An 8,625-nucleotide genomic window follows, 5' to 3' on the forward strand; every position below is an offset into this window, starting at 1 on the left:
AAGGACATGGGAGTCAACTGAAAGAGCTCCAAATGGTCATAGCTGGAACATAATTTTAAGCTATAAAATTTTTAAAATTGTATTAGATTATAACCCAAAGTATAAAATAAATATCCATGAGTAAATAAAAGATTGAATAAATAAATAAATAAATGAGGGAGAACAGAGAAATCTTCCTTGCAGAAGAATTCTGAACAACTTATGTATATATTCCAACTTTGAGGGCATAATCATAGCTTTCAGTTTGTTACTTGTGGGCTGCACACACTGACTTTTTTACCATATGGAAATGAAGGGAATAAAAGTAACTTTATTGTGGAGAATCCTGATAAACACATCAGGCAGATGATCAAGATCAATGTCAGTAGTGATAAATAATGTTGATGGTGTGTACCTTTGATATAATATGATGAAAATGGCACTTGACCTCTGTGGTCTTCCTCTAAAACCCTATAACTCCAGTCTAATCATGAGAAAAACATTAGATACATCCCCGTTGAGAAACATTCTACAAAATATCTGAGCCGTGTTCATCAAAATTTTCAAGGTCATCAAAAACAAGGACAATCTGAGAAACTGTCATAGCCAAGAGGAGCCTCAGAGCACATGGTTAATAAATGTAATGTAATATCCTGCATGGGATTCCGGAATAGAAAAAGGACATTAGATAAAAAACTAAGGTGATTTGAATAAAGTATGAACTTAGTTAATAATAATGTATCAACATTGGTTCTTTGTGACAAATGTACCATAGTAATGCTAATAACAGGAAACTGGGTAAGGAGTATATGAGAATTCTTTATACTTTCTTCACAACCTTTCTGTAAATCTAAAACTATTCTAAGGTGAAAATTTTTATTTAAACATTGTGATGAATGCTGGCATCTGAAGGTGTTAGCTAAGAAATTGTTACAAAGATGTGATATCTGATATTTGATAGCCAAGCCTTGAACGTGAAACTTGTTTTTTTGATAAGTTGATTTGCTTGGATGAAATAGCTTATTTTATAAATGGTTAAAACATATATGAATTCAGCAAAACTACTTCCCCCCCCAACAAAATCTGGTAGGCAAAAGAAAGGAAGGAAGAAAGATGGATAGAAGAAAGGAAGGAAGAGAGGGAGGGAAGGAAGGAGGGAGGGAGGGAGGGAGGTAGTTGGGTCCACAGATGAAAAAAAAAGTATTATGTAATTTTATTTATAAAAAGTTCAAAACATATAATTAAGAGAAAATTAATCCAGAATGTTGGAAGTTGAAGTGGTGATTATCTTTGGGGATATGACTAGGAAGGTCATCAGGGCTGCTTCAGGAGGCAGGTTGCATCTGTTTTTGACCTGGGTAGTCGTTATCACACTCTATTCACTTTGTGAAAATTCATCAGGCTGTAAGCTTTTGTAGGCTTATTTTCAATATGTGTATTATACTTCAATAAAAATTTATTAAAGAAAACAGTTTAACCTGAGAGTTTTGCCAATTTGCTTTTTGGCATTTGTTTAAATATGGATTGTAAATGGCTTCAAATAATAAACATTTTTCAAAGTGGAAGACCTAGTAGCTCTGTGTTGTTGTTAGAAATGTATGTTGTCTATTTATTTCTTCATTCGTTCCACAAATATTTACTAAACACCTTTGGCTGACTTGTCTCTAAAACCATAGATTGTATGGGAAATAGACCTACGAATAGATAGTAATATATTATGATTAATGCATATATATAATGGTATGTGTGCAAATGTAATGGAATCCTAGAGATGTTCTTTGGTCTATCAGGGAAAGTCAGAGATGGCGTCTCAATAAAGAGGGACACATGAGTTGATACATGATGTACAAGAGTACACATGGGTGGTGTTACATAGAACAAGGTGTGATAAGGAGAGAATTCTAGACAGAGGAAACAGCTACATAAAAGTCACAGAGGCAGGATACATTTTGGAAGATTCCTACAGTTTGGGAGAGTGGCAGGAAGTGGTTGGAGCTGAGTATTACCGGCTGACTCTTTGTGTCACCCCCAAATTTCATAAGTTGAAGCTCTAACCCCCACTGTGATAGTATTAGGAGGTTGGGCCTTTGGGAGGTGATCAGGTTTAAATGAGGTCCTGAGGATGGGATCCTTAGGTTGGCATTAGTGCTCTTATAAGGTGAGAGCAGAGAGAGCTCTCTCTCTGCACCATGTAAGGACATAGTCAGAAGGCAGCTGTCTACAAGCCAGGAAGAGAGCCCTCACCAGACACCGAATCTGTCTGCACCTGAATCTTGGACTTCCCAGCCTCCAGAACTGTGTGAAATAAATGCTCGTTGATTAAGCTCCCCAGTGTATGGAATTCTGTTATAGCAGCCAGAACTGACAAAGACACCGAGGCAGCAGAGGAAGACAGGAGCCAGATCATGAGAGGCCATGTGTATCATGCAGAAGAAAAGACTTTATCCAGGAGATGATGAGCTTTCAGCAGTGAGTAACATCATAAGAAACATGATTAGAAAGATGACTCAAAGGCACTGTAGGGGAATAGTTGAAGAGGACCTGGCCGGAAGCAGAAAGACCACTGAAGAAGCTCCTGTGAGAGTGCGGGAGAGAGAGGATGTGAGTGTGGACAGAGAGCCACAGACAGAGCAGTTGAAGACTTAGAATTGGCAGGTCTTGGTGAGTAAGTGGATAAGGAGGGAAGCAGGTGGGAGTCCAAGACGACTTCAGTGCTACCGTCCATGCGGAGAGAGCACACGGAAGGAAAACTGGGATGTGGAGGAGGATGAGTTGTGTCTGGGACATGCTGCATTCGGGACATCCAGGTAGGGATGTCTAGCAGGTAGTTATAATGGGAATGAGGCCCAGAAGAATGATCTGGACCTATAAGAGTTTTCAGCAGTGGCTATCTAGTCAGTAATTAAAACTAAGGGAGGTCTGCAGTTAGATATTACGTGTAAGTAAGTGCGAAGATCATCATGGAAAAGGGTGTTAGGATACAAGGATTAAAGAGTTGAAGCTCTTAGAACATTGCTGAAGTGCTCCATCATGCATGGGGCCAAACTTGTGAAGAAGGAAATTTTGTTCAAGTGTGGATGTGTGGAATGTCCAGGAGTCAGGAGGTCCTAGTGAAATACATATATTTTCTATTTCCTGGAATATGGTCAAATTCAGAAAACATCCCTTTTTCTTGCTTTCAAGAAAATACATTTCTATAATGTATACATGTCTAGTCAACACATTTTCTATTTTGAGTTCACCAGACTAGCATTGAAAATGTTTGACATAAAACATTTACTATCTCCTATGATGTGATCTAGCTAAACGTTTAACTTGAGTACATTAAGCCTTTAGTTCTATCTTCAAGTATATCATAAATACAAAGGCTAGAAGAGCAAACTAAATGACACCATGAAGGAAGAATTAACAAATTTAAAAGGTGGAACATTCTGCAGACAGTTGTCCTCGTTTATTCAACAAGTCAATGAGGTTTAAAATTTTAAAAAGAGGGTACTGTGCAAGACTAAGGAGGGTTCCTGGGTTGGACTGTTGTTTGGACCAAGCAATTATAAAAGCATTTTGACGATTAAAGGCATTAGACTCTGGACTGGACTTGAGAAAAATGAAAATTTATCACTGTGGAAAGGTTTGGCTTATTAAGTGAATGTTGAGACATAAAGCATCCTATATAAAACAAATCAATATTTGTAAATTATGAAGATCTGAAAGTATATACAATAAGCTTTTAGCAGAGATAACATCTGGTGTATGGGAATATAATATTTTCTAACTTCTACAACTCTATATATCTTTGCAAGATTGAAAAAGTTATTTTTTGTGTGTTAAAAACTAAAATGAAAAAAAACTACAAATGAAGTTTAGAAAGAATACTTTTTCCCTAAACACTACAAGAGAATAAAATAACTTCATGTGTTAGTTTACTAAGGCTACTGTAACAAAGTACCACAAACTGGGCGGCTTAAACAATAGAAATTTATTTTCTCACAGTTCTGGAGTCTAGAAATCTAAGATCGAGGTGTCAGCAGGATCGGTTCCTTTTGAGGGCGGTGAGGAAAAATGTATCCTGTGCCTGTCTCCTAGCTTCTGGGGCTTTGCTGGCATCACCCCAATCTCTGCCTTCATGTTGATTTGGCATTCTCCACGTGTGCATGTCTGTGTTCAAATTGTGCTTTTTATAGGGACAACAGCCATGTTGGATTAGGAGTCCAGCCTAGTTTCATTACCTCATCTTAACTAATTACATCTGCAGTGACCCTATTTCCAAATAAGGTCATATTCTGAGGTGCTTGGGGTTTGCATTTCAACATATGAAATTTTGGACGGGGATACAATTCAACCCAGAACCCTTCTCAAGAGAGGAGTCCTTGTTCTTTCAAAGGGTGTCAACTTTCCTGCACATGGGAATGAAGGCTGCAGTCCACAAGTTGTTTTTTCTCTCATGATCAAACCAAAATATTGTCCTTAACTGAGACTTTTCAGCCAAGAACATACAATGGGGAAAGGATAGTTTCTTCAAGAAGTGTGCTGGGAAAACTGGACAATCACATGCAAAATAATGAAACTGGACCCCGATGTTACACCATACATAAAAATCAATGGAAAATGGATTAAAGACTTGACCATAAGGCCTGAAGTCATAAAACTCCTAGAAGAAAACATAGGAGCAAGCTCTGACATTGGTTTTTGCCAATGATTTTTCGTTTGACACCAAAAGTGAAAGCAACACAGGCAAAACTAAACAAATGGGACTAAATCAAACTAAAAAGCTTCTGTACATCAAAGGAAACCATCAACAAAATGAAATGCAACGTTCAGATTTGGCAAAAATATTTGCAAATCATATATCTGATAAAGAGTTAATATCCAAAATACATAAAGAACTCATACAACTCAGAAGGAAAAAAAATGGGCAGAGGAAGTGAACCAACATTTTTCCAAAGAATACATACAAATGGCCAGCAGGTACATGAAAAGATGCTCAATGTCACTAATCATCAAAGAAATGCAAATCAAAACCACAATGAAGTATCACCTCACACCTTAGAGAAGGGCTATCATCAAAAAGAAATAGATAACAAGTGTTGGCCAGAATGTGGAGAAAAGGGAACCCTTGTGCACTATTGGTGGGATGTAAATTGGTGCAGGCACTATGGGAAATAGTATAAAGGCTCTTCCTAAAATTAAAAATAGAACTACCATGTGATCCAGGTATTCCACTTCTGAGTATTTACCCAAAGGGAATAAAATCACTATCTTGAAAAGATATCTGTTCATTGCAGCATTATTCACAACGGCCAAGACATGGAAACAACCTAAGTTTCCATTGACAGATGAATGAATAAAGAAAATGTGATATATATATATATATATATATATATATATATATATATATATATATACAGTATATACATATATAAAATAACATACACATACATTGGATATTATTCAGCCATAAAAAAAGGAAGTCAAGCCTTTTGCGACATGGGTGGACCTGCAGGGCATTACGCTAAGTGAAATAAGTCAGACAGAGAAAGAAAAATATTATATTATCTTACTGATATGGGCAATTAAAAAATAAAAAACCGAACTCATAGATACAGAGGACAGATTGGTGGTTGCCAGACAGAGGGGGCAGGGAGATGGGTAAAATGGATGAAGATGGTCAAAAGGTACAAAACTTCCAGTTATAAGATAAATAAGTACTGGGGATGTAACGTACAGCATGGTGAGTATAGTTCACAGCGTAGTATTAGATATTTGAAAGTTGCTAAGAGGGTAAATCTTAAAGTTCTCATCACCAGAAAAAAAAATATAACTGTGTAGTGATGGATGTTAACTAAACTTATTGTGATGATCGTTTTGCAATATATACATATACCAAATTATGTTGTACACCTAAAAATAATACAATGTTACATGTCAATTATATTTCAGTAAAAAAGACTTTCTCTTTAACTGTAAACAAAAAAGTCCCCACTGTAAAATAATAACCAAGCTATAATGATACCTTCCTAGTATAAGTTTTATTTGAACTTGAACTCAGATATCCACAAGTTGAATAAATGTTTGTAAAGATCCTACAAGGAGAAGGGTTAAAAAAAGAAACAATTACTTTTTACTCGGAAAAAAATCTGTCTTTTGGAGAATTAGTGTTGGTCTCTATGATACAGTTCCTACTATTTTATATAAGACCCAGAAATGAGGACTCAGTATCAAAATATTTGTTTTCTTTTTATAAATAGGGCAAACATTGCTATGGAATTAAGTGTGATCTGGTTAACGCTTAAAATTTGGCTCCCTCTACTGGAGAATATAAAGGAAGGACCTCCCTTCTTTTAACCTGAAGTCCAAGAAGCATACATAGAGTAGGAGTTCACAACTCAGATTTTCCAATCTTTGTGCATATATAGAAATTGCCTCGTTGACCAACTTGTGGTATGTAATGGGGAAAACTTGTAAATCTCACTATTTGTGAATCAGCCACCAACCGCCCCCACTTCAAACAGAGCTAATGTTTAAGTCAACCCCCAAAGCAAATAAGAATATCGCCCTCGCATTCAGTCTTCCCCTCATTGAGACATGGGCTGCTGGCCTGCATTTAGGCTTTCAGAGCTGAAAGGAACTGCAGAGATCCTCTACTCTAACTCATCGTTTTCCTCAGTGGGAAAGAGCAGGGGAAGAAAGAGGAAGTGATTTCCCAAAATCATGCAGCTAGGAGAACTTGGGTGTACATACTCATATAACCAATTATGTATGACGCACTTCTGTAAAATTTTATATTGATCAGTACTTCAAATTAGGTTAATAAATATTTCCTGATTACCTACTGTGTGTCAGACATCAAGAGATGTACACAGATGTGGGGGACATGATCTTTGCTCCTCAAACAGCTTATAGTTAATTAAATTGTATGAATGGTGATTCCCGGTTAGAGACAGCTTCCAGGTCTGCAACTGCAAAGGGCCAATTAAATGACCTTTCCACATTAAGAATCACTTCTTGACAGATGATTGGTGATTTCTTTGCACAGCCAGTTAATCTCCTTTATTAGGTGTTGGCTTCTATACAGCTAGCTTTGGGATTTGAATGGTTTTTCGAACTAAAAACCTATGTCTTTGATGGGGGAAGGTGACATATGAGTTTCAGTGGGGTTACGAAATTTTAGTTTTGTTTTTAATGTAGAAAATGACTTTGGATTATCCTGGTGAACTAAAGTTGCTTTTGAATGGAAATGCCAGGCTCTCCATAAGTTTATTCATTCCTTGGAAAGCACATTTGCGTACCCTGTTTTATTCATTGGTCCAACAGTCTCAGCCTTAAGCCCGTCTTACAATGCTAAGCTGCCCATGCAAGTCTTGTAATCAGTTCAGTATATTGCTTTTATCTGCCCACTGTAACTTCACATCAGTAGTAGTAACACCATGTGTACGCACCTGTGTGCATATGTAGGCCCTCAAGAGTGATTTAGTAAGCAGAGAAAGAATGGAGCATGAAAGTCATTCTGACTTTGTTTGGACCACTCCACTGCTCACTTATTCTGCTGCCCCAAGAAAGAATATTAAGTTTTTATATAGAAGCAGTACATTGTAGTGATTGCCAGAGCTTCCAACCCCAGCTCTGCTGTTTGCCAGCTGTCATCTTAGAACAGTTACCTGACCTCTTTGCGCCTCACGCCCACATGAGGTTGCTGTGGTGATTAATGAATTAACATTAATGAATGTTCTCTTCTAATGAAGCCATTAGAAGAGATCCTGGTACGTAGTGAGCACACTTATGTATTGACTTATATTATTATTACTTGATTTGTATGTGCAGGGAAACTAATATGGTGTTATAGATTCTAAAAAGGTGATTTACAAAATGGGACTCAACTCAATAAATACCTTTTCATGCTGGCTCTGGACACAGATCTAGGGGGAGTTATTCTCTGGGGAGAGTGAGCCTTTTCAGTAACCATAGACACCAGGGTGAGAAATCTCAGTTCTAACCTAATGAACTAAATGTCAGTCTCCTGCTGTTTCCGTATCTTCTGCTTAGAAGCCATAAAAGCATTATGGAAATGATTTTGAAGTCTGTGGAGAAAGGGGTCATGGGGGATCCCCTAGAGTCAAAAGTCAAATAATGCATATTTGAGCACACCACATCTCTTTTCCTCCTGAAACATTTTTAGGAAACATAAGTTGTTCTATTCCAAACTCTTTGATAGTCCTTGGGTGCTAGATTTTAGCATCAAAGGAAAGATACAACTACAATAAAAGGACTCTGTGTTCTTAATATTCACAGTGTAACATCAGGTGCTTCCCTCAGCACCTCTCTGAAGACGTTAGACAATATGGAATACCTTCCAGAGCTCAGAATCACTCTGTGGTTTTCCAGTATGTCATATTCATCAAGGTAGATGTAAACGTGATTATTGCAAATGACTAGAAAATTTTCCCAAGCATTTAGCTTTTAAAACTCAGATCACACTTAATCAATTGTTCCTGTGTTATATCACAGACATCTCTTATTCTGTACAGCCCAGCAATCAAACGGAGCTTGAATTAAGATCCTGTTTTCCAGGCTATTTCAGAAAGATGGAAACACTAATTGGTTTTCAACTTCTTCAAAGCCTGTACAACATGGTGAGATTTAGTTGTTTAA

The sequence above is a fragment of the Rhinolophus ferrumequinum genome, chromosome 12 (genome assembly GCF_004115265.2).
Source record: "Rhinolophus ferrumequinum isolate MPI-CBG mRhiFer1 chromosome 12, mRhiFer1_v1.p, whole genome shotgun sequence".
Lineage (NCBI taxonomy): Eukaryota > Metazoa > Chordata > Mammalia > Chiroptera > Rhinolophidae > Rhinolophus > Rhinolophus ferrumequinum.